This window comes from Rousettus aegyptiacus, unplaced genomic scaffold, assembly GCF_014176215.1.
Source record: "Rousettus aegyptiacus isolate mRouAeg1 unplaced genomic scaffold, mRouAeg1.p scaffold_m13_p_8, whole genome shotgun sequence".
Lineage (NCBI taxonomy): Eukaryota > Metazoa > Chordata > Mammalia > Chiroptera > Pteropodidae > Rousettus > Rousettus aegyptiacus.
Genome location: NW_023416311.1, coordinates 104,146,957 through 104,172,710, shown reverse-complemented (window position 1 = coordinate 104,172,710; position 25,754 = coordinate 104,146,957). Strand labels below are relative to the sequence as shown.

Here is a 25,754-nt window from a genome sequence, read left to right as displayed (position 1 = left end):
TGTTCCAGACGAGAGGAATGAACATTCAGGCTGAGTGAGGTTTTGTGGGGCGGGGCAGGGAACCTGTTAGTGGGAGGTAGAGAACACGGATGGGGAGTCTGCTTCCAGCTTTCGTCTCCCGAATCTTCTTCCTATTGTGCAACTGGGAGGTCATATTAGTTTCCTGGGGCTGCTGAAACAGAAGGGGCATATTCCCCCTCTGAGCCTGGAAAGAATGTTTCTTTGTCTCTTCCTAGCTTCTGGTGATGGCCTTGGCCCCTTGGCGTCCCTTGGCTTGTAGCTTCAGTCAGTCCATTTTCTTCCTTGGTCATCCCAGTATTTTCTCACTGTGAGTCTTTCTCTTCTTCCTGTAAGGACACCAGTCACATTGGATTAAAGACCCACTCTACTTCACTATGACCTCATCTTTACTAAACTAATTACACTTGTGACAATCCTATTTCCAAATGAGGGGTTGCATTCAGAGGTACTGGGAGTTAGGACTTCAACATATCTTTTAGGAAGACCCACTTTAATCCAAAACAGAAAGGGGAAGGTTGTGTGGCTAAAACTGGTCAGGGATTTCCAAATCAGAGTAAGGAACGGACGGGTCAGCATGACTGTCTAAAGGTCTCTTGAAGAAGAAGATAAAATTACAGTTTCCTTTAAACTGACCTGCAGATTCCGACTTAGTAAGTGTGGGAGTGGGCCTTAGATTCTGTATCGCTACTCTGCAGGAAACCCCCACTCCTGGGAACCCTGCTGGAAGCATCCATTTAGTCAGTGCCTTACTGAGCGAATGCACTGGGTAAATGATATGTTACAACTACGTAAAACTTACGTAATAACCACCTGTAAATTTGTATATCTTCACAGTGTTTTTTAACTGATCATCCCATGCTTTTACTGAAAATTAAAGCTCGTTCTAAGAATGATCTTTTGTAAAAGTAAATTCATTTTTAGTGTTTTTATTTTTTCCACTATTTTTGTTATCAGAGGGGTGATTATATTGGATCATTCACTCCTGTTATCACTTTTTAAAAAAAATAACGGCAAAGACTCTTCTCGATATGCAAGTAAAGTGTAAAAATGAGTTCACCCAAGTCTCCAAGGACTTCAAGAGGCCAAACATTTGATCAGAATGGCATGTTTAAAAATCCTTCTTTCAAGATAGAATGCAGATAAAATATAGATAGACTGAAGCCAATAATGTACTTTGCTGCAGGCTCATTCAATAATACCTACATTGTTAATCCCAGGCTATTTCAAAGTAATTACAGGCTTCTTCATGGAACCAATTTTCTGATTTTGGAGGTGAAGATAATTCACATTGCATGTCCTTAAGTATGATAATAAACCTAGTCTGCCAGTGGTTGCTTGTATGCGGTGATCATGCTGGAGGAAATAATTGGACCATCGCATGTTTTATAGATTATGGTTTCGCATTTCACTCTTTCTCAGAAAGAGGAGTCAACCGTAGTATTAACAAGTGTGTCTCAGAATCTCTCTTGAGTTGCAAGTTGAGTGAAATTGGTAATTTTTATTATGTACTTTGCTATTTCAAATGACACAATTCTAAAAAGCAAACGTGGGTGATACTTGAATAAGTTTTAGTCAGTTCATAGTCTCCTTTGTGTATTTTTAGTTATATTTGTGTTCCAATGGCACCGTTTCTTTTCTGCAGAGCTGTTGTTGCTGATCTGCATTTAGTTTGTAAAAGTCCCTTCAGTATATTTGCCTCCCTGGTGATGCTGCGTGTAAAGTGAGGTACAGAGTTTTGATGACGCCTTACGAAAGTCTGGTACATAAAATATTTGCCTAAATTATTATTTCATAGAAAGTGTCTTCAGTAAGAATTAAATATTTTAATTAGTTTCTATATAGTATATGCATATACAGATTTAGGAAAAATGTGACTGAATGCAGATGAAGTCTGTGAACTTTTCTCAAGGTCAAGCTGGAGATACAAGTAGAGAAAAAAACTATTTCTATTCATATCTTTTTGGTTCATCTAGTTTCCACTGAGAGTGAAACCTCGTTTTCTGGATTCTTAGAGAATTGTTGCCTATCTCTTGGTAGATCTACTATTCTCTGTCTCTGGGTCAAAAGTTATCAAAGAGAAGCAGGAAACTCCAAGCTGAAATAACACTCCAAATAGACCAATGACTGTCTGTGGCATTTCACATAAATATCCAGACCCTCATTAGAACACAGTAGCTCTAAGCAAAGTGTAGCAGGTATAGTTCAGCCTCAGAATTTACCAGCTGCTCATCATCAGGTGGTCGGGTTTCCTCTCTCGGCTCCAGTGGTTCCCTTTTGGCCACAGCACACCTTCATCGCCATGCTTCAGTTCTCCCATTGCGTGCTGGTTAATTCTTAAATGCTTTTCAAACACTTAGTGCTTGCAGGTACTCAGTTAAGCAACCTAAGAGAAACTCTCAGTGGAATCGAGGAGATAGATCTATGAGAATACAAATTTCAGCATTGGAAGATGGTAAATGATATAATGTAATACAAGAGCAAAATACAATAAAAAAAGTAGAAAGGAAAGATTATAAGAAGAAATCCATGGGTAGTAAGACACTGCAAAATGGATGATCACATAGATGAAGAAAATACTATTGATCTTCGTAATATTTATTCATTCACTCTATGTGTTGGGCGTTGTGGCAATAATGACTAGGCCATAGTTTTTGCCTTAAAAACTCACAGGTTGAGAGGAAGACAGCTAAGTGAATGAATGAAGAATCACAGCATCATGTAAAGTACTGCCGCCCAGAACTGAAGGGCGTGTTACGGAGCACAGAGCAGGTAGCACATGCGAAGTAAACAAAGAACCAGCCCCCTAAAATGAGCAGAACAAAATAGAGCCATTGAAAGACTTAAGAGATTCTTAGAGAAACAAAATGCAGAGGGTGTCTGGTCTCTAGAGAACTGAACATCAGGTAGTCACTCTGTATTTACCTCTCTCTGGGTCTCTCAGGGGCCTCATTCTGCTTCTTTACATATATTTTCTCCAGTGTCGAGTCCTTAGTATTTTGCCAAACAGTGTATTTTTTTTTTCAATAGGACCTACTTCTGTTCTTTTAATAAAATGGCCAGGGTTGCATTTTATGGTTAATATACTGGAAATTGATGATGTTTTCAAATAACCCTTTTCTGTAGATAAAAAAAAAATTTTTTTTTTTTGAGAAAATACTCTGCAGCTGCTTAGGTACCTACTAAGTTCAGAGAAAATTCTGCTAGATAGAGTTTATTCTTAATTTTAATTTTTAGTATTAAAATGTATAACTACAGAGCCTGAATATTTTCACATGATTTATAATATTAAATTTTTAAATCGAGTTGACAGTAGTCATCCACAATGTCAGACGTTTTACCTATAACAGAATAAGTTTCTAAAAAATGTACTTTTATTCTATGAATTGGATCAAGAAAACCAAATTATTATTGGAATTAACTTTGTTTCCATTTAAAGCATCTGATGTTGACATAAATTTGCTTCATTTCACTTTGCGTGAATTTCTGCTAATTAAGTTAATATATTGACAGTTATTGCTTCACTCTTATATGCATAAAACAACTTAGAACCGAAACAGGTAAAGCGCTTCAGCAAAGCGCTGATTGATTGCAAAGTCACGGTTCATGGACTGATACCTAAATTCTCCTTTTACAGCTACATGTGTTAAATTGTCAGTTTTAAGCCTGGTATTCCTAAAATACCTTCTAATGGCTTTTCAACAGAATATGTGTTTTATGGATTTCATGAGGTCGAGGAAGTTTAGATAGAGTGATGGGGCCGGAAGCTAGATGATAATAAGGAGATGCTAATTTTAAAGAGTGTATGACCCCTTTGATTCAAAAGTGGAGTGTTGGGATTTTATTTTTAATAATAAAATTTTAACATCAAACTAGGCTTCTAAATGGAAATGACCTCACTAACTCAAAAAATGCATAGCGTTGATGGAATGACGACATATAATAACAAATGCAATTGTATTTTCCCCCCAGAACACAAGGATATGACCGACCTGTAGTGTGCAGAGCAGATAAACAAGGTCACACTCAGACAGCGACACGTCCTGGTTTCTGAGCTCCCTCCCTGAGTACTGTGCTGGCATCACAATGAAACATTTTGACTCCATCATGTCTTCTTTCTTTCTGCAGCCTGGGTTTTCTGTTCTTTCTACTGCTCCTAGTGGCTCAGGGTAGATGGCAAACGGAATGGGGAGCAAAGAAGCGTCAGCCTAGAGGAGGAAGATGAGAAAGACAGCAGCTCTTTCTGGAAGAGCAGAGAGGTCACTTTCAAGTCATCAAATTTAGATCTTTCTTGTGTTGTTCGTTAACGTGGTGACTTAGAGAAGTCCTCCGGTCATTCACACCCTCACTTTTCTCACTATAAAATAAGGAATTGGCACAAAATCCTCTCTAACTTACGTATTCAAAGACTCCACGTTCTATAATTCAGTGGTACAGCTCTTCTTAAAATTTTTCTCTCTTTTTGTTTAAATTACTGAAAGTACTGCCTATTTACTTTGACCTTTGACTATAAGGAAATTCTTTGACTGTAAGGAAATTCTTTGAGGTGAAAAAATTTTCTTCTAAAATTATTCAGGTGGAACCTTAGCATTCAACATAGGGATTCTGAAAGACGATCACAGAAAAGAGCTGTGATGCAGAGTTCCAGGGGATGATGTCTAATCCAACAGTGAGATTCAAATTCTGTGAAAGTTTCCTATCTCCTTTCGGTAGTGCCCAAGTTAGGATATACAGTATTTCTTCTGTTTCGTCTCTCCTTTGGAGTTAAATTCTGCCGGAGACGAGGCGGCATGTTTTTATTTATTTTTTAAATCCAGAATTCTCTGTGTCCTTTGACAGTGCAACATATTAAACTACTTAAAATACTTTGTGAATGAAATCACATGTCTGAAATGTGGCGTAAGTTACTGGAGCACTTGAGGGGCAGGGCTCGGGTGTAGTCAGTCTCCTTTGTTTTACCAAGTTTCTTAACCCCGGGCATTCTTTTTTCCACTCTTTATTGAATCCCAGTAATTATCTTGGGCATAAAACAGATTTCTGTGCCTATACCGTGCATGCAGATTGGTAGTAGGGTAGATTAGGTAGAAAAGTTGGGGGGCAATTTTTATCTGGTTTAAATAAGTTAAAGGAATCATGATGCTCAGAGAATCGGAGCTGCCCCATCCTCTGATTTTGCATTCTCACCATTGTTTATGATCCGAAGGAGCATTGCATTGGATTTTCAACAACACATAACATATTTTGATGTCAAATCTATAGATACCTATTGATGAACTCAATGTTAGAGACTAAGTACTGGAACGTACACTTTTAAGCTCGTGCACCCAAGAACATGAGCTCATGTATTATTATTTCATGATGCCACCACCCACTTTAACTGGTCACATTCTTATGTCTCTGTCTCCCATTTGTCTACATTCCTGTCCCTTCCCTGGGGGAGATTCAGGGATATTAACTTTTCTCCCAAATTACCGTCCCAATCAAATAAGCAATTTTTAAAAAGGCACTATATAGTAACAACTTGCATTGCCTGTCTTTTATAGATCTTCAGGTGTTCATTCCTTGAAGTAAAATCAGCTAATAATCCTATTCGAATATTTTTCCTATTCTCAGATCAGAACAGACCAGTTTATGCAAATCGTGCAAACACTTTTAACATTCTTTACAGCTTGCAAAATTCCAGCGTGGAGTCAACTGTCATGTATTCATTTAGCATCGCGACAGGGATTCTACATGTTAATTAACATTTTGCTACATTTAAAAAATTAATATCATCATACTTTTTCTAGACTACTTGGATAACTAAATTTCCCTGTGGACCTATCTTGTTATAAGTATCTCTAATTTTCAGTAAATAAACTAGATAGTTTGTTTGAAAAATATAAAGAATAAAGATCATATGTTTTTTAAGCTAAATGTGCTTAGGATAAACACATTACATGCTTGTTGGTGAAAACTCCATGCAAAGATATTGTCATTGGGCTCTGTTGAGGTACAAAGCCATGCAAAATGAAAGAGAGATGACAAGGTCTTTGCATCTGCCAGATTGAAGCCAGGAGCTTCATGAGGAATAAGAAGATTTTTTGGAATTTCCCGAACTCTTTGGAATTAGAGGAGGCAGAGAACCCTGGAAGGCTGCAAGGCAACACGGAAGTTCCCCAGAATGCCATCACAAAGAAAAAGTAAACAGCCATGAAAAGGAAGGGTGGACCCATGACTTTGTAGAGCCTTCAACACTAAAAGCCACTGGTTGAACCTGTCAGGCATTGCTTCCTCTTCAGTATCCTCTTTTCCAGGATGATAATGTAGTGGGAGTCAGAAGGTAGACAGAATCCAATTGCAGAAATGGGCTTTATTGCTCATTCGCTAGATAAATCTATGAACCTTATAAAGGGTGGTGGGATGTAGAATGTGTCGATATGCCCACATTCCAAATGCCATGGTCATCTTCGGCGCAGATATTTTCTTGGCCATGTTCACCTTTGCATAGTGACTTATGCTATTTTACCTCACTATATTGCCCTCCTCAGAGGGCTGCACCATTTTCCTGCCAATACAGAATTTCCAAAGGAGATTGCTCTCGAAGTACCTATTAAAATATTTACCTTTCAGTCATCTTCAATAAATATATATTGAGCACCTACTTTGGAAGTTCTACAGAAGTCAAGAGTATAAAGTACAGACCACAGGGTTGTTTTTTTCCGTCAGAGCTGGACTGAGGCCAGTTAGTACACTAAAATCGCGTTCGGTTTTCTTGAAGCACCTACGTGCACTTCAGCCGTCAAACCTTTCCTGTCATCTTTCTTCCCAAGTCCAACTTCTCCATCTTCAAAGCACACGTGCAAGTTTACCTCTACCTATCTGATGTTATTCATTGTTTTCTACTCTATCTTTTAGATCTATGTGAATGATTTTGTCTCCTGTAAATTAGGATGATAAGCATACCAGTAGTATGATTTTTTTTTCTTGATAAAACTTTTTAGGAGACTGTAGATTTAAATGTTAATAAAATTGTTTCTCTGAATAAGAGAATGTGAAATTTCAAACATACAAACAACAAAACACAATGATGAAAAGAGGTGACGATTCAGAAGGAACTGTTTGAAAAAGAATTCAAAACTGTAGAGAAAGCTTGAGAAAGCTCAAAAGTCTATACTATATTACACTTAACCAGCTTTGGTTTTGTTTTTCAAGCTCCTACACTCTCTTTGGAAAATTAATTATTTTACATATTATGGTAGGCCAGATAATGTCCCCCCAAAGGTGGCCACATGCCAATTCTTAGAACCTAAAAGTTAAATTACATGGCGAAAGGAACTCTGCAGATATGATGAAGTTAAGGATCTTGAGATGTGGAGATTATTTGGGATTATCTGGCTGGATCCAATGATAACAAGGTTCCTTAAAAGAAAGAAGCAAGAGGGTCGGAGTGTAAGGACATGTAATGACAAAAAGTAGAGAGGGAAAAGGCATCCTGAGGACAGATGCAGAGAAAGAGACTGAAGCACTGGATTTAAAGATGGAGGGAGGGGCCACAAGCCAAAGAATGCAGGTGGCCTCTGCAAGCTAGAAACAGGAAGGAAACGATTCTCCTCTAGACCTCCAGAAGGAACATGGACTTGCCAACACCTTGATTTTAGGATTTTTGACCTCCAGAACTGTTAGGTAATAAGTTTATGTTGTTTTAAGCCACTTAACTTGTAATAATTTAGTACAGCAGCAACAGGAAAATAACACACATATCTTAAAGAAGAGAAGAAAAAGGCTCTGACAATTAAAAGCAGAGACCAGGGGTTCGCAATCTTTCCTGTAAAGGACCTGATAGAAATTTAGGCCTTGTGAGTCACATGGTCTCTGTCACAATTACTCAACTCTGCCATGTAGCATGAAACCAGCCAGAGACAATATGAAATAAATGGATGTGGCCGTGTTCCAATAAAACTTTATTTACAAAAATAGACAATAGACTGGATTTGGTCCATGGGCTGTAGCTTGTTGATACATGGTATAAACCAGTGTCTCGTAACTATTTACTGTCTTAATTTATACTTCATCTTATTCTGGAATCTGATTTTTATTTGTGTCATATGACCCACTGAACTAGATACAAAACACTCACCAATGGTCTGTAGTTGGTCCTTCAACCAGAAACACTAAGATTTTTAACTGTAAAGCTAGCTCATTATTAACACTCTGCAGTTAACTTTAACTCATCAGTATTTGCACATCAGAGAAGGTGTGTCCTAGAGGTATAAATAGATGTTTCAAATTACCCTGGTTTGATTTACTCAAGTGAGTACTGTATTTTTATGGAGCCGCCAGCAGTTCTAATGCTAAGAATATGCACATCTCATAAAAATGTATTTCATCAAGCGCTGTCCTTAGAGGATTAAACTACACTGTAAAACCATGTTTTTGTGTACAGCTTTCAGGATTGCTAATGCTCTTTTGTTTATAATTTCTCCCTGGGACATCTCTCTTGAGGCAAATGTTCTCTCAGCACAGGAGGTACTGTGCAGACAGTGTGATTTTTAGCCAAAGAAATTGCTGCACGCGGGGATTCTTATTAGACTTGTGTCATACTGGAGTCTCTTTGCTTTGTGAACCTGACCCCAAACATCTGTATAAATGTGGCAGTGAAAATAGCGTGCTTGTACCTGGCTTGTGAAATCCGATTCTGTCCTCATCATGTTTATGTCAGGATTATGTGACATCGGCCCCCCTCCCAGGCCTGCTGGCTTCTGTCGCTCGTTCTCCCTTGCCCATCACGCTGACCTCCAGCCTTAACAGCTCAGATCCAAGCCTGCCTCTCTGAAGTGAGGCCTGCGTCCTCATCACGCCTTCTGCCATTTCTCCTAACATCACTCTGGTCTATACATGGATTAGTTCATTACTGTGACATGAAGTTCCCTTTCAATGATCTTTGCATGCCTCTTAGTTAAGTTATAGATCTCATGTTCAGAAGCTAGCTTATAATTTGCATATAGTTTAAAATATTCAAGCATCATATTCGGTATATATTTTCTGGTTTATTAATTGCTAGATTTTATTATTTGTTTTGAGTCTTTGGATTTATTAAAGAGACTACCTTTTTAAAACACTTTTAGGTTTACAGCAAAATTGAGAGGAAAGTACCCATATACTTCCTGTACCCACACACGCATAACCTCCCCAATTATCAACATCACTCACCAGAGTAGTACATTTTTTACCCAGGAGGAATGTACATTGATATATCATAATCACCTAACGTTGATAGTTTCTGTCAGGGTTAACTCTTAGTGTCATACATTCTGTGGGTTAGGACAGTTATATAATGACATATATCCATCATTGTAATATCATACAGAGTATTTTCGCTGCCCTAAAAATTCTCTGTGCTCTACTTGTTTATCACCACTGTACACACACACTCCTGGCAACCATTGATCTTTTTATTGTCTTCATAGTTTGGCCTTTTCCAGAATGTCATGTAGTTGGAATCATGTAGCATAAAACCTATTCAGACTGGCTTCGTTTACTTAGTGGTATGCATTTAAGGTTCTTCCATGGTTCGATAGGGCTTGATGATATTACATTGTCTAGATATACCACGACTTATTTGTCTATTCACTTACTGAAGGATATCTTGGATGAATCCAAGTTTTGGCAATTAAAGCTGCTACAAGCATCCACGTGCAGATTTTTCCTAGGATGTAGGTTTTCACCTCCTTTGGGGAAATACCAAGGAGCACGATTGCTGGATCATATGATAAGAGTACATTTCATTTTGTGAGAAATTGCCAAACCATTTTCCAAGGTGGCTCTACCATTTTGCATTCTCACCAGGAATATTTTAGGGTTCCTGTTACTCCACAACTTTATCGTCATTTGGTTTTCCAGTTTACTGGATTCTGGTCATTCTAATAGATTTGTAGTACTATCTAATTGTTGTTTTAATTTGCATTTCCCTGATGACATATGATGTGGATCATTTTTTCATAAGTTTTTTTTTTTTTTAACTACTTGGATATTTTCTTTGGTGATGTGTCTGTTAGTCTTTAGTCTATTTTTCAGTTGGGTTATTTGTTTTCTTATCACGTTTTAACAGTTCTTTGTATATTTTGGATAACAGTCCTTTGTCAGATGTGCCATTTGCAAATATTTACTCTGAGTCTGTAGCTCATTCTCTTAATATTGTCTTTCTCAGAGCAAAAGTTTTTCATTTTAAAAAGCCTAGTTTATCATTTATTTCTTTCCTGGATCATGCCTTTGGTATTGTATTTTAAAAGTCATCACCATTCCCAAGGTCATCTAGGTTTCCTTCTATATCATCTTCTAAGAGTTTTATAGTTCTGTCTTTTACATTTAGGTCTATGATCCATTTTGCATTAATTTTTGTGAAGAATGTGAGGTCTGTGTCTATATTAATTTTTTTAATGTCCAGTTGTTCTGGCACCATTTGTTAAAGAGACTTTTTCCGCCCCATTTTATTGTCTTTACTTCCTTATCAAAGGTTAGTTGACTGTCATTATGGGGATCTATTTCTGGGATCTCTATATTAACCTATCGATCTACTTGTTTATATTTTCATTTATACTACATTGTCTTGATTTCAGTTGTTTTATATTAAGTTTTGAAGTACTGTCATTGTTACAAATTCATTCTTCTTCAATATTGTATTGGCTGTTCTGGATTCTTTGTCTTTTCACATAAACTTTAGAATCAGTTTGTGGATATCATAAAACAACGCTGGGGTTTTTACTGGGATCGCATTGAATACAGATCAAGTTGGAAAGGAATGACATCTTGGCAATGCTGAGTGTTTCTAGTCTTTCTATCTGGTAACCTGGAATACATATTTATTTACTTCTAATTTTATTTTGCTCATCAGAGTTTTGTAGTTTTCCTCACATAGGTCTTATACATATTTTGTTAGACCTGTATTTAAGTATTTTGGAGGGTGCTAATGTAAATGGCATTGCATTTTTAATTTCAAGTTCAATTTGTTTATTGTTGGTATATACAAAAGCAGTTGTCCTTTGTATATTAACTTTGTATTCTGCAACTTTGCCATAATCACTTATGAATTTCGGGAGGTTTTTTTTTTTTTTTTTGTCATGATTGGGTGCTAGATTTTGTCAAAGGCTTTTTCTGCATCTTTTGGTATGTGATCATGTGGTGTTTTTCTTTTTTAGTCTGTTGACGTGATTGATTACATTAGTTGATTTTCAAATGCTAAACCAGCTTGTGTACCTGGGATAAACCCCACTTGAGCAGGTATATACTTCTTTTTATATGCTTTTGGATTTGATTTGCTAACATTTTGTTAAGTATTTTTGCATCTATGTTCATGAGGTAGATATTGGTCTGTAGTTTTCAGAAAAAATTTTTGTCTAGTTTTGCTATTAGGGGAATTCTGGCCTCATAGAGTAAGTTAGGAAGTATTCTCTCTGCTTCTATCCTCTAAAAGAAATTGTAGACTTGGTATAATTCCTTCCTTAAATTTTTTTAGAACTCACCAGTAAACCCATGGGGACCTGGTGCTTTCTGTTTAGGAAGGTTATTAATTAGTGATTGAATTTCTTCAATAGATATAGGCCTATTTAGATCATCTATTTCTTCTTTATGTGAATTTTGGCAGATTGTATCTTGTATCTTTCTAGGTTATCAAATTTGTGTGCATAGAAGTTATTCACGGTATTCTTTTATTGTGCTTCAAATTTCCATGAGATCTATAGTGATGTTCCATTTTTCATTTCTAACATTAATTTGCATCCTCTCTTTTTTTCTCAGTTAGCCTAGCTAGAGGCTTCTCAATTTTATTGATTCGTTTTGAAGAATCAGCTTTTGCTTTCATTGATTTTCTCTGTTGATTTCCTATTTTCAATTTTATTGATTTCTGCTCTAACTTTTTTTTTTCTTTTTTGCTGCTTACTTTGGATTTGTTTTTCTTTTTCTAGTAGAAACTCAGATTGTTGATTTTAGAGTTTTCTTCTTCTCTAATCTATTTATTCATTGCTATTAATTTCTAAGCACTGCTTTTGTTTTATCCCACAGATTTTGATAAGTTATGGTTTCATTTTCATTTAGTTCAAAATGTTTTTAAATTTCTCTTGAGATTTCTTTTTGGCCCACAGGTTATTTAGAAGTATGCTGTTTAATCTCTATGTATTTTGGGATTTTCCAATTATCTTTCCATTACTGATTTCTAGTTTAAATCCATTGTGGTCTGAGAACAGACATTGTGTAAATTCTATACGTTTACATTCCTTAAAATATGTTTTATGTCCCAGAATGTGGTCTACCTTGTTGAATATTCCATGTGAGCTTGAGAAAATGTGTATTCTGCTGTTGTTGGATGAAGTAGCCTATATATGTCAATTATATCTAATTGATTGATGAAGTTATTGAATTGAAGTTATTCAGCTACATCCTTACTGATTTTCTTCTTGCTGGATTTTCCCATTTCTGAGAAAGGAGTTTTCTTTGGATTTGAAATATGGGTGTATGACATTATTGAGAAATATGCTAGTGGTTCATAATGGAATCCTTATTTTTATTATACTTTTTAAGTTACATCCCCTCCCTTAATATTTTAGAGAAAGCAATCTACTCTTATTTCCATATTTGCTTAGTGGCTATCATTTATGTTAAAAAATTATATTTGATAATAATAGCATTTAATGTCTCAGAAGCAAAGAATAATTAGGATGTATTCCCGAATACTTTCAACTTTGGCATGGCTTTACCTAAACTATTCCAGATGATTAAGGAGTTTTATTATCTTCAAAGACTGACAGAAAGCAAGTCCAGAGTCTCCTGACACAGATTGATTCTAGTGTAAGGCCCTACGCATTTGGTAGGCCTCGGGGAATGTACCGTTTGATATGGAGAACTGTGTTTGGCAGTGGCTTTCTGTCTTCTCTCTGGTTCCCAGGAACACCTGCTCCTCATATTCTGATATCTTGTGGGTACGATGACCATGATGTTGGCCTGGTTTGACGGTGTATAATTCCAACCACCCAGCACATTTCAAAGTAGAATTCCAGTGAGACTCCATCACAAACTATTCTAAGGATTTTCATTTAAAATGAGTAAGTGCTGAGTACCTAAACCATTTCTGTTTTTAATTCTTTTTGCACTCACTCCACTGAAAATGATATCATGATTTATTAGTGAAATAGATCTTCTGGTGCCCAGAGGTACTGCAGACCAGTGGTCAAGGCATTTGAATCATAAGAAACTATGCTAAAAATGCTTGTTTGCCCTCTCGCGTATTGTGCTATTTGAATGAGTGAGGAAAGGTGAACAAAGAATTGAGATCCAATAATTACATAAAAAATAGACAGAGGACGTTTCTCCATAATATCACCTCTGATGTGCGTCTGCCAAAGACGTGTAAACTGAATTTAAGTGTGAGGAGACAGATCCAAATGAAGAAATACAATGCAAAATAATTGCCCTGGGCTTTTTGAAAATGCCAGTGTCATCAAAGTGAAAAGAATCTGGGGGAAGGTTCTAGAATAAAGGGTCCTTGATCAGATCCTGGATTCAAAAAAATGAAATGAAATGAAATGAAAATTTCCTGGCTTTGTAGGATGTTATTGAATCAATGGAGAAAATTTAAATACGGAGTGTGTCTTAATATGTGTGATAATTGTATTGATGGGATGTGGGATATCATTCATAGAAGGTACTTGCTGAAGTATTTTAGGAATTCAGATCTGCAACTATCTCTCGAGTAATTCGGAATAAGAATGTGTACACGTGTGTATATTTATACATACATGCATACTTTCATATGCATGTATATTCGTGTATGTATACACATATGTATATGTAAATGTATGTAAATGTAAATGAGAGAGAATGTTTGTTAACATTCACAATTAGTGAATCTTGGTATACAGGTGCTTTTTCGTACCAGTCTCCCAATTTTTCTGTGGGTTTGGCATTTTTCAAAATAAAAATTTGGTACAAAAAATAAATCTTTTCTCCCCACCCTGCCTTTTGTTTGAATATTTGTTAGGGTTCAGATAAACTAATATGGAAAATCCTCTAGCCACCAAAATAAATAATCTGTTCTAATCTTTTATAATATTTGGATATATAGACAATGGCAGCTGAAGACTAGCTAAATAAATACATCTTCATATATATTGACCCTTTAAAGGATGCCTGTTGAATAAGCAAACAAATAAAGTAACACAGCCAGGCAGCCAGGCATCGCGATAATCACAAGTTTCTGATTTGGAAATGTTTCCCAGTTGGGGAGTTATTGCTTTCAGCTGTAATAATAACGAGCTTTTCCGCTAAGGGAAAAATACACGATGTTTAAAATAAATATCATCAGTATAATTTTGCAGCGTTGAGAAAACATAAATGACCTTTTTATTTTTTTCTTTAAACATTAAGATCACTTGAAGGTCTCATGAATGTGTATTGGGAGAGACAGAATTTTATTTGAGTAAGAGGTGATAAAAAGACTGGTTACAATAGGGCTTCACCATCATTTTAAATCGCGCCAAAGCCCTTTTTATTTGTGGCCTTCACCCAAGCATAAGCCCAGAATTTTATCCAAGCATGTTGGCTACACTTTTCTACTGAAATCTGGATTTTCCCTGTTTGATTCATTTCGGAGTAGAATTATTAGCTCAGGGGATGTCATTACTTCCTAGGAATTGTTTCAGTCCAGGGTGTTCTGAGTGGTGCACTTTCTCCAAGGGTTTAAAAGGATCCCCACATTTCTCCAGGGAACAGCAAATGGCTTGAAGATGGCTTTGGAGTGGGATTTTACACTCTCAGTTTTTTCCTTATAAGAAATTGAAACAAGTTCAGGGTTTGTCCCTGAGAACTCCCTCAGTCTGACATGATAACTCTTTAACAAGAAGATGAAAAAGTTATTCTGTTGTCACTCTAAATTCTATTTCTACTTTTTCCTTTTTTCTTTAACTGAAATAAATATGAAGAACTATAGTGAATATCGCTGTCTGAGTCACTGTGACGTCTCTGGCATCGGTGAACTACCTTCAGTTTTCTGATATAAACACCATAAGAGCCTTGTAGGATAGGTACTGTTTTTTCAGAGAGAAGGAAGATTTTACAGCTAGTTAGTAGTTGGTGGTTGGATAATGAAGTCTTCCTCTTACCACTGCTACACTATGCTGCTCCTTGAAAATGAAGGGCATTTATTTTATTTGATTCCAGCATCCATTTAAGAATTGTGACAGTATACAGAAACAGAATCAAATAGATTGAAACAAATTCTTTTAAAGCGACAATCTTATTACTTGTCTCTACCAGCTGGTCAGTTAGGTCTTTTAGGGTGTATTGATCTTTCTAACATCTCAAATGAGGATGGATGTTTATTTCTCAATTAAAATCTGTACTGTCGACGGAAAGAAATATCAGACATTCTGTAGGAATGATCAGTGTCAAGGAAGCTGGCTTTGATTTAGGCCAAAGATCGCGGAAGAATTCAGCTGACTTTGTAAGAATCCTCCTTGAAAAGGAGAGACAGCAGCAGCAGTAGATCCTAAAGTAATAAGGCTTATCAACTAATACGTCTTCAGTGACTCAGAAATACCTGGCAGGTGAGAAGTTGAGCGCATATGCAGCATCAGTAGCTACTGCTCCTTGTTCATCTAGCAGATGTTACCACCAGTTCTGTGCCAGGCATTGGGCTGGGCACTGAAGTCACTCAGAAGACTTGCCACTATGGTCCGCAAATCTAAATTTGCAATCCCTGTTGAATTGCTATGATCTTCATAAAGGAGGATATTAGCAATAACCCGTAAAACCAACACTGAACCAGTCATCTATTCACAATCATGACTATTAGCATTATCTCCCAAGAGTAGTAATAAGGAGGACATTCTCCTTGCCGTCCTTCTTTGAATCTTACCCTGAAAACATACAAGATTTAGGTGGAAGACAACTAATTAGAAGTGTTCATGTCGTTAACTTTAAGTTTTGCTTATATTTACCTTGGGTGGTTGAATAAATTACTTGACTCCTCTCCATGCTTAAAATGATGTTATAGAACCACATTGTGTCTGATTGCACAAGTCGTTTCTATTATAAACCCTTAGAAGCATGCACGTAGGTTGTAAATATTGAAAAACCATTCAATATTTTATTAAAACTTCCTTGTTTTAAATCATAAACCTGATTTTGCATTTATACCTAGCTAATTCTATTTTTCTCTCCCATTTAATAAATTCGGCAATCCTCACCATCCGAAATGCGTTGGCGAACAATTATGTCTTCTGAAAGGGCCCATACTTTTGAGCATCAAGCCATTAGCACTGGCAACAACAGTGTCAGCAGCTCCCATCTGTTTTCAGTTGTTTCCTTTCAAACTGGTTTATTGGAAAGAGAATAATATATAATCATGCGATATGTATAACAGGTTAATATGAATTTTTCCACCTGAATTTATAGTTGCTCCTACTTCTCTGAAAAAAAAAAGCAACTGAGATTAAAATGTCAAAATTCTTAAACATCACAGAACAGGCTCAGAGAATGTGTTTATTCTGGAACAAGCTGGATGTTCTGACATTGCAAATTGTTTGTTAAATAAAGGCAACAATGAGTCATGTGAGAAATATATTTGAAAGTAATAGTTTTTAAATATAGTAACTTTTTCTTTCTCGTAAAGTTATAGTTGTGGTGCAACTGTCCCTCAAGAGTAATATCTGTTTTTTTTTTTAATTCTGTAATATTTTACTCTTTAAAAAGATCCCGTCTTAAATTTCAAATATATGCTTTTATGATAGAATATTTATGAAAGATGTAACTGTTTGGTAGAAATGCTCATTTATACACATTTTTGAAGCCGAATATTTTATTTTATTTTATTTTATTTTGTTGTAGAGACTAAGTAAACTTTCATTTTATTTTCTGCTGGTAGATTATACCTTGAATTTTCAAAGTATTGTTTTTCAATGTGAAATCTATACTATCAAACAAAACAATTTCTTTCTAAATTCCTTTAGGTATGTGATTTTAGAAGACCTATGAGTATTTAAAGTGATAAGAGTCCTAAGCTTTTGAAGTCACAGGATCAGAAAGTAAAGTGACCCACACAATCGAGGAAATACTCTGCCTAAAAATATAGCAAACAAAGATCAAAACATACAGGAAAAATGAGTCTCTATATACCCTATCTTGATATTTGCATTTCAAATAAAATTATTTATATTCTCTTCACTTTCTCCCTTTTCCCTTCTTCTCTATCTGTACCATCTTCAATTTTTCTTTCTCTAATGATAAAACAAAAATAAATATTGCCCAACTTTAAAAAAAAAAAAAAAGAGGGAGGATCTTTTTTGATGCTCAAACTCTTCCAATTATGCAATTTCTCAGCTCTCCTTTATTCTTAAACTTCTCAAGATTTTTTTTTATATTTCCTTCATTTCTTAACCTCGCGTTTCTTGTATCTGTATTTTTAGTTGTTAGCATTGCAATGATACTTTCCATGCATATTTTTGACCCAGGTAAGGATACTTTTTAAGTAGGAGTGTATCGTACACATTTTTTTCTTCGACTAGCCATGTCATGCAAAAATCTATCATAAAATTTTTGATATTGGATTTTTTGCTACAAAATAATTGCCAGTATTACTTAAGGATGTACATCACTGGGCACTTAGCGTATTTCTTTCTTTTTAAGAAATATATTATTGCGAAGTATTTTAGTACCTCCCCTAGCAGGCTTACAGAGGCCATAGCAAGAGTACAAATGGAAGTCCACTTATCATTTGATATTTAACAGATATATTAACAGATATATATCATGCTTATAAAGTATGTGCTCCAAACTTAATCAATATATTTCCATAACAACCTGGAAGGACAGATGTTGAATGCAGAATTTAGGATTCTTGGTCTCTCATTCCTACTTGGACACCACCTCCCCTCCCTACTTCTTTGTCCTGTACTAAGAGGAAACTTGCACATATACAGTTGAATATCACAGCCTTCATGTCCAAGCTCTACCTGAACACCTACAAATAGTTGCCCTTGACTGTCCATCAAGCTTAGGGGCACATGCTCACACAGCAATGGCACAGCTGGCTGCTGGAAGAATGGACTCAGAGGCTAGATTGACATGGTCCCTGGATTTGGGCTAGGGGTCACTTGGGCAGGGTGCAGGATGTCTGAGTGCCAACTAGAACAAGGTTCAAGAATCAGATTGACACATTCCCTTGGCTGGCAGACTTCTTACACGTAAGTGCTAGGAAGACATCATGGAAATATTAATAATCATTGTTTTAAAAAATCTGGCAACAACTCAGTTATTGGTTGATGGGGGATTGGATAACATGTGGTAACATAATCAAATATTATGAAGCACAGAAAATTGTCTGTGTATTAAAATATTTTATATAATATTGTTTATGGTAAACTTTATATAACTGCTTATCACTGAATACTTTTCCGGATTTTGTTGTATCTGTAAGCCAACCTATGATTGCAATTGATTAATGAGTGTAGTACTGATTACTGGTGATTTCTTTATGTTAACAAGTAATATAAAAGTGAAACAAGAAACATTGGAAATTCACCATTTGTCAGTGCCAAGAGCGACTTCTTTGTTGAGTCAGATAATATTCGAATACTGGAAAAATATTTTCTTAATATTTTGTGCTACTCACAATGTAATGACAATAGACATGACACACTTTTAAATTTAATATGCATTAACATTTTTCTATTATGTGCCTAAGTGTAGACAATAGACAAAACAATAACTCAGTCATGTTGCACATTTCCTTGGTGTAAGTACTTCCCCAATTGCCAAATTCAAGCCATAACATGGCATTGCTGAACGCAGAGTTAGCAAAAGCTGTAAACCTTGCATACTGTTTTTGTCCATACAGGTCAAAGGACATAAATGACCTCAAGAACATGGAGTTTAACAAAATGTAGTAAAGTAATTAGGTGATGAGTTTTGAGTGTTTATTTTTGCTATTAATATCATTTACTCATAACTTTATACAATTTACTTTTTAATAATGGCTATATTAATTAACAGCTTGCAGGGGTTTTTTGTTTGTTTTTTTTCTTTTTAATTTGTCAGTCAGCTCTTGTGAGCTGGTTCAAGACAGCTTTCAGCATCATTGACAAAATACTCTATCTGGGTAGTTTCTGGTTTTGCTATTCTATTCTGTTGTCTTATTTGTTTATTTCTGCTCCAAACAACACTGTCTTAATTAATTCAGGTTTGAAATTTAACTTGATATCTGGAAGAGCAATCCCTTCACAGTGTTCTTCTTCAAGAATTTCTTGGCTGCCCTTGTTGGGGGATAGCATGGCATTTCACCCTTCTATATACGTTTTACAATTATTTTGTGAATTTCACAAATACTTCTTGAAATTTTGAATGAAATCACACTGAATCATAGGTCAGTTTGGTGAGAACAGAAGTCTGTACTATGTTGAGTTTTCTTATGCTTTAATACTGTCTAACTCTCCATTTTAGGTCTCTTCAATGTCTTTAGCATAATCTTAAAATGTTTAAAACTTTTTTCTAGATTTACTCTTAAATTATATTTTGGTCACTGTTGTAGAGACTTTTTATCTTCCTTTTTTCTTTTTAAGCTAACTTCATTGAGGTATAATTTACATACAATGGAATGTACCAACTTTTATATGTACAGTTTGACGAATTTTGACAAGTGTATACTCTCATGTAACCACCTCCATAATCAGGATGCAAAACATTCCTGTCATCCAGAAAGTTCCTTATGCCCATTTCAGTCAAATCCTCCCTCACTTCCAAACCCCAGGAAACCACTGAGTCACTTTATGCCACTGCAGATTAGTTTCGCCTATTTGGGAATTTTCTATAAATGGAATCATACAGTATGTACATTTTTCTGGGTCTGGATCTTTTTGCTCAGCATACTGTTCTTTTTCAAACATTACATTTATGAACTTACTGGTGTATGTCAATGAAATTTGTGTTTTGTGAAAATCGTCTTATTTACAGTTATTTTGCTATGCCCTTTTCCATTCAACCCAATAATTTATCTGAAATTATTTTGGTTCTTTAATGTAAATAATAATAGAATCTGGAAGTAATGACATTTTTTATTTCCTTCCAGCACTTACACCCCGCTTTTTTTTGTCTTGTCTTATTATGCTAGCCAGTGTTAAACTGGAGTTGTGATAGTAAGTAAGCATTATAATGTTCTCTTATTTTTAAAGGGGATGTTTCTCCGTATTTCACCATTAAACTTAATGATTACTGTAAGTGTTATAGAAAAGATTTTATTAGGCTAAAGAAATTTCTTTTCATTCCAAGTTTGCTAACATTAGAAAATCTTAATGGATATTAGATTATATTGGGTGCTTTTTACTGTAACTATTGATAATCAGTTTTTTTTTCCCTTTAGTATCCTTTTTGCATACATATTTATAAGTGAGCTTGACTTCATAGAGCAGGGAGGGCAAACTTTTTCTTAAATATTTTTGACTCCCAAGCCTTATGGTCTCCATCACAACTACTCAACTCTGCTGTTGTAGTATGAAAGCAGCCACAGATCATATATAAACACATAGACATGACTGTGTTCCAATAAAACTTTATTTACAAATATCGACAGCCAGCCTGTGGTCGATACTTTGCTAACTCTTTTCAGTACTACAGAGTCGAATATTTTCACGACACTAGGACTGTTTATAGTCTCCATGTCTTTTTAAGTCAGTTTCGTTAAGTTACATTTTCTAGTATTTTCTCCATTTCATCTAAATCTTAAAATTTCTTTTTATAGCTATGTTATTTGCTGTTCTTTATTTTCCTTTACCCCCTTTTTAACAATAAAGTTTTGTTCAAGACTTTTTTGATCAGTCTAGGAATTTAGCAAAACTGAGTAAGTGGTGTCATCATGTTTGTCATCCTTTTAAACCACAAATAATTTGACCGATCTGCGGATCATTCTTTCACCCGCTTTGTCCGTATCTGCTCTTTGCTATGGCCTTTCTTATACCACATGCCCAAATGAAGAGGTTAATCGTTCTCACTAGAGGAGGATCATTCCTCATTCACTGTCGTAGGATATTTGTCCCCTGTTAATAGAAAGTGAAAACAAGCAGTCTATGCCAAGTACTCCACTACTTGTTTTATTCCTACTGTCTCATTTAGGCTTCACAACTATTTTACTAGGTTCCCTCCATCTTTGCAGATAAAGAAACAGAGACAGGGAAATTAACAGACGTAGCAAAAACAAAACAAAACAATAGATCAGGATTTCGGATTCAGGCTGTTTGATTCCTGAGTGTCACTGTTAACTTCTGGAAAAGTTTTCTGCTACTTTTCCTCCAATTTTGTTCTGATAAAACCACCTTTAGTGCATAAGTTAGTGTGGTAAGAAGATGTGGCCATTAGAAAGTACTCTGTGAAGAAAGCCTGAACCAATTATCTCCTGCAATTTAAGTTTAAAAACTGAGACTGTAGTTTGTAATGAATTCTTCTGTGTGATTGATCTTTGTCTAAACTGCTAAGATCGTATTTCTGAATGAAACTAAGTGAGGGTCGGATCACAGGTATGGATGGTTCCACGTCTTTATAACATTTTCTAATTTTCAAAAGCTTTCTACAGATAGCTCATGTTATCCTCGCAATATGCTTTTGAACTAGTGATTATTATTTTTTTCTAATTTAGAATTAAGTAAATCGAGGCTCAAAGATTTAAGTATCTAGGTCAAAATTATAAACTCGTGCATGGTGAGGTTCAGATGTTAACAAAGGTCTTCTGTTACTCCACACAAGACCCTTTTCCAATACCACATGGATCAGGCATTTCATGAATTCCTGCCTGAAAACAGCCACATGGCTTGACCCTTACATCATCTGCTTTTGCTCAGTGTTGCAGAATTAAGGATTGGATGATGAGTGACTTATTAGTGTCACAGCGCACTGCAATATTTAATGTGTGTATGGACCTAATTTAGGTAAATGAACAAAGCAACCTCTACAGAGTTAATGCATAACAGAAATGCACTGAAACGGGAACTAGAACATATATAATTAAAGAATTCATTTCTCCACTGGATATAACATGCCAAAAAGGATGACAAAAATTTTTGTGTATACTTCGCTATAGACTATTTCCACATCAAGTAGGCCTGCACATAGTTAATGTCAATTTTTGAGTATTTATTTTTCAGTTTCTAGATTTGTTGTTCTGGATGATTTAGTGTTCCCTTTTTCTTTTAACACCAGCAGAGAACTTGTGTGAATGGCTGACTTCCAAGCATCTTTTGATGATGCTATTTCCCAAAGGCCCATCAACCCGATGACAGCTATTTTATGACCAATGTTCCAAATAATGACATATAAAATATCTGTTATTAGCCTCTTTCTTTAACTATGACTACCTTATAAAGAAGAAAGATAAAAATACTCTGATGCCAAACCAGCCCTAAATTAATTTAATAGAATTTGATGTACAAATTTTATTTGGGAAAATGCTGTTGCATAGTCTCCTAGTAAGGCTGATTACCTTTTAGGGCAGAATTAGCATTAGGATTGTACACTGTCATATGTTTTATATGAACATAAACATTAATAGTTAAGTGGTAATCAATATTACATGTGGCACACAGAATAATTACTTATAAATAGTAATGATAATTTTAGTCATAACTAACATTTTCAGTGCTTACTCTACTCCAGGCAGTATCATAAGTAATTTAATTTGATCCTCATAAGGAACCTGAAATCTTGCCACTAGTATTATCACTATTTATGAATGGGAAAAACGATGCCCAAGAAGTGTGAAGCCGGTCAACCAGTTCGCTTTACCAGTTAAAGGTGCCCATTTCAGATATCATTCTTAACCATATGCCATCCCACTATGTGATGTATGATTAGAAAAGAATGGAAGCAAGTTTCCTTGGATACAAGCACATGCCTCACAAAGTAACTGCAGAACCTCCAGACCATGAGTGTCCCGTTATCAAGTTACCAAGTTCAGTGTCTAGGGAAGATTTCTACACAGAGAATTCTCCTGTAATGCAGGGTATAGAAATAGAACAAATTTAGGAGGCTTTTTCCCTTTTCACACAGTCTCTACTTTAGAGTGCAGAAATATTGGGATGAAATTTCTCTCAAACTTTTACGTATTTATCTCTTGCGCGAATACTGTGACTCGTGTATCGATCACATTTCCCTGTTTTCTTTTGCTCCCAGGAAGTGCAGCCTACCTGTAATAATTGTGTAAGAATTTAGAATGTCCTGGTGCTGATCATATCTTGGTTTTAAATGGTTTCTCCACCCTATTTTGCATGGGTTCTTGTTTCTTCAGCCATTTACTCCTCATTCTGTTGTATTATAAAAATTCCTTCAGTACGATTCTCAAAATCTTACTGAGGTATGGACTAAATACATCAAAAATTAAATACGTAATATAAAAATTCAAAATATGTTGTTTTATTTAAAGACAAAGAACCATAAATATGGACCACTGAGATTTTCTAACATTAAAAGAGAAGGTTATTATTTTAGTTTGGTTCGTTTTAAGAACAATGCCGAGAGATAATCACATCATTACATGGTACCTTGCCTCACGCATCCTAATGTGAAAATAAATGTCGCTCTATTTTGGAGAAGCTATTTCTAGATTATATTTTCCATTCACAGTTGTGTGACACAAAAGGAAACTTTTCTGGTGCCTGATAACTCTTAAAGGTAAATTTCTCAAGAATACTATGTGGCTTATAAAATGATCTAGTAACAAACGTGACCCCTACAACTCTTCAGTGACATCAGCATTGATTATTCTAACACTTTGGAGCTAGAGACTCCATGCTCATCACTGAGACAGGGCGAAGAGCTTGCATTTTAGACCAGGTTGCTACGTGCTCTTGGCAGTCACATCCTGGAGCATCTCATTTTCAGAGTGGCCAGGAAGGCATGGTTTTTCTGGGCGGCACTGACCTGGATACAGCCTGCTGAGCCCATTGGTATTTGCAAGAGAGAAAGCAGCTGAAAAGAAAAGACAGTGCTCCACAGCACACCAGGGAGGCGAGAGGAGGAAGGATCCTAGAGGGAGGAGAAAATATTGCTTCTGGATGAACAATTAACGAGCACAGGACACAGATGACCAAAATAAGTCAACGCACAGCATCGGCCTCCTGACAGCCTGAATCATCTTGGAAATGTGTGGCTTGTCACAGGACACACGATTACCTCTTCATTGCAAGAGTTTTGTTGTTACTAATTCGAGATGATGAATTCTCTTGATGAATTGAATTCCTGAGTGTGCTCGGAGGGAAGAGGTGGAGGAGGCTGTGCTGGAGGCTCTGATTCCCTTGCCGTACCTGGCAGCTGCCTTTTCCTGGCCAGCTCCTCGCACTTCATGGGTCCTGTGTGGTGTGTGGGGCGCCAGAAACAACAGTCATGTCAAGTCGCACTTGAGGATCGAACAGAGTTATCTCTGTCCAGCGTGTTTCCAAAGGCAATGAAAAACAGGTAGGAACAGATGGACAAATTTACTTGTTCCATTCCCCTCTGGTGCATCTTACAAACTCTTTTGCCTGTGGTATGTTTGTTTTCCATTCTTTAACATTTTATTTTTTTTCCCCCAGATAGAGAATTCAATATTTAAAAGTTGATTCTGGCAAAGTTAACCAAATAGTTCTTATGTTAATTCCACAGATGTATTTATTTATTCATGTCTAAAATACTTTCTTTCCTCTAATTACTGTTCGTTATAAGCAGGGCATGTCAATAATTAGCTATTCTTTTGGAATTTAAAGGTCACTCCATTTAGTTAAACAAACAAAATAATAAGAGGAGAGGCTGATAAATACAAAAAGAGCATTAGTGTTATATAGTTTTTGTTAATTGATGTACTATATAATATGATAGAAATGAAATTATTTTTAGTTATTAAAATTAAAACTTCCATGTTTACTCTTATTTGTCTCTTCTATTTATATGTTCACTGTCTTATATATATTAAGTAAAACTAATATACTTATATGTCAGATGAAGTCCTCCTGCATTTATTAATTTGCAAAAGCACATATGAGGCCAGGTTAGGGAACTCTATTTTAAAGGTAGCAAAGCTAAAGGTCAGAATTTTGGTTTTTATATTTTAAGATCATAATCTGCAGAAACTCTGCTTTCTAATATGCAGTACTTGCATATTTCAAACCACAACTTCCTGTCAAAAAAGATCCCCCCACGTGCAATTTCCTCCTTCAACTTTCTAAAGTCAAATACAGAAAAAAAATTGCCAATCAGGAGTAATGACGTTGCCCTTGGACTTGAGTTCAGAAAGAGCAAAAGAGCTTTTTACCTTTAGGTTTTCCCTCCCTTTTGGAATTAAGCGATGTCAGCTTAATGGCTCTCTTTAGTGTTATAATATAGTTTTGTACAGAACTATTACACTTAAAAGATGTAGAATTGTCCAAACATTACAGAAATAGTCGCATTCTAACAAGCAGGACAGTGCGTGCTATGACAGTCCTCAGTGATTTGGACCAAGAAGATATATTAGAACTTACATTTGACATTAATACAATTACAGGAAAATGAAATTAATATATTCGTATATTTTATTTTCTAAAATGACTGATGGAGTCTGAATAAAACTCATGAATCTAACAGAATAATCAATGGGGTTTTTGCCATGTTGATGAGCGTTAATGCAGGAGAGAGCTAATGCTGCAAAGATGGCTCAGATATAACTTTTATAACACAACCTTTCTGTCCAGAGAAGGGGAAGAGGCTAGAATTTG

General features: G+C 35.8%; 1 protein-coding gene across 2 annotated transcripts in view; it reads left to right on the top strand.

The window, feature by feature from the left end:
* Positions 1 to 25,754, top strand: part of FBXL7 (F-box and leucine rich repeat protein 7) — a 329,189-nt gene that overhangs the window by 155,266 nt on the left and 148,169 nt on the right. The window contains exon 1 of one of the 2 annotated variants that reach the window (XM_036225517.1): positions 16,867 to 24,480. The exons of the other annotated variant lie outside the window; for it this stretch is intronic. The gene's annotated coding sequence lies outside the window, so the exon portion shown is untranslated. Of the gene's footprint in view, positions 1 to 16,866; positions 24,481 to 25,754 lie in introns of those variants that run through there. 2 annotated transcript variants of the gene reach the window in all.